We start from the raw sequence: 1960 nt of genomic DNA, 5'->3' as shown, positions 1-1960 counted from the left end.
TGCTCCTGGTGCTCTTAAACACAGCCCAAAACATCCCTGCTCCCTCCCTGAGCAGCTTTTTCAGGGCACATGCAGCCCTTTTGGGCAGGGCACCCCGGGAGCTCAGCCCTGCACCCCCCTGCCCTCCTGTGCTCCATGAATGCCTGCATCCCCCCTGCCCTCCTGTGCTCCATGAATGCCTGCATCCCCCCTGCCCTCCTGTGCTCCATGAATGCCTGCATCCCCCCTGCCCTCCTGTGCTCCATGAATGCCTGCATCCCCCCGCCCTCCCGTGCTCCACGATCCCTGCAAACCCACGGTGCCTCGCTCCCAAAACGTGGTGCCGTGAACCAGGAACCTGTTTGCTGGGAAAGCCAGGAATAGTGCCCCTCCAGCCTTCGGTGATGGCTTCCCTCAATACTTGGAGAGGATCCCAGGCACTCAGGAGGGTCCTAAACAACCCCAGCACAAACCAAATACCCCTCACAAGGGGTGGCATCAGCTTCGAGGTCCGTGGTAGGCACCATCCCAGCCCACTTGCACTCATGGAAGTCCAGGTTTCGGATGTTGGACCAACCCTCGGATCCAGCCCCAAACCCTTCTAGAAAGCGGCACTTGGGGTGCGAGCGGGAGCGGCACCCGCCCTGCCCGGCTCACCGGGGTCTTAAATCGGATTAAAAATCTATTTGCAGAACGGCCTCGCTTTCCGACTTCTGTGCTGCACCTGAAAACCTTTCCTTTGGAAAGCAAACACAGGCTCTCCCCGGGGGCTGCCTGGGGAAGGCTTTCCACTATAAACATTACCTACCAGCAGTGCAGCCAGCCCCAGGCAAGCCAAAAATTCCTTCTCCTACCAAGGAACACTTTCCAATCAAACCAGACATTATTTTTTCCGTTAATGAGTGTTGATACCTGCTGGAAAACTTTGTAAAGAAATCCACTCTAAACTAATTCTTCTGATACAACATTGACATTTTATGAGTTTCTTTTGTGTTATTTCTTTTTATTATTATTGTTGTTCTATTTTATTTCCCTACTCCGTATTGAAAACATGATCTTTGCTGCTCAGGAATGCATCTGTTCCTGCAATTTGGGCTGTGACTGAAATCAGAGGTCCAAATCTGATTTTTCTCTGCCTTAGCTCCACAGAAGCAAGCAGGGTTTTCCCACATATCCCCCCATGGCATGATGGAGAGGAAGAAAGAGATCTGTTGTCTTCTGTTGCATAGATCAAAAATGCTGCTATCACAGTTTTTGTGTGCTGGGATACCACGAATTCAACAGCAGGATATTCTGGAGGTGGAAAAAATGTCCTCCTACCTACCTTGGCTGCTGATTCCCTAAAATATACTGTTTAGCATTTACTGGAAGGGGGGGAAAGTTGGGAGCAAATGGCAATGCATAGCCAGTGTTGCTTCTCCAGGGTCCTCTCCATGGGTTTTTCCATGAATTATTAGCTGCTTTCCAGCTGATCCATATTTTGTGTTTGTCCAGGAGGAGTTTATCCCATGCCCCCACCCAGGTAGGGGTTTTGCCCCTCTGCCCCTAAATCTCCACCATTCCCAAGCTTAGCGTGCCCCAGGGAAGTTCTGCCGCTCCGAGGCCACCCTGTGGGATGGGGAGGCAGGTCCCCACCCCATCTCTGCAGGACAGAGCACCAGGGGCTGGAAAATAGGGCCCCATTCCGTAGAAATGGGGCACACTCTCATGCGTGGGGGGCTCGCTGCCTCTGCACCCCAATGTGGGCACAGACTCTCTGCAGCCTGGCCACGGAACTGGGAGCGGGACCCCAAAAACCCCAGGGTGGGTGCGGGGGGTTATCCTGGAGGGGTGCTGCAAATCCAGCATCTCCGGGGGCGGGGGGTGGCGTTCGCCAGCTATCTTTGATTCGAGGTGCATTCCCAAGATTTTAGTTAAGTGTAACATAAAACTGTGAAAGTTTAGCAGGGGAAAAGCCTTCCTCCCACCGACCTGGCTGGCC

Source organism: Anomalospiza imberbis, chromosome 7 (assembly GCF_031753505.1).
Source record: "Anomalospiza imberbis isolate Cuckoo-Finch-1a 21T00152 chromosome 7, ASM3175350v1, whole genome shotgun sequence".
NCBI classification, from domain to species: domain Eukaryota; kingdom Metazoa; phylum Chordata; class Aves; order Passeriformes; family Viduidae; genus Anomalospiza; species Anomalospiza imberbis.
Note: the sequence above shows the minus strand (reverse complement) of the source record.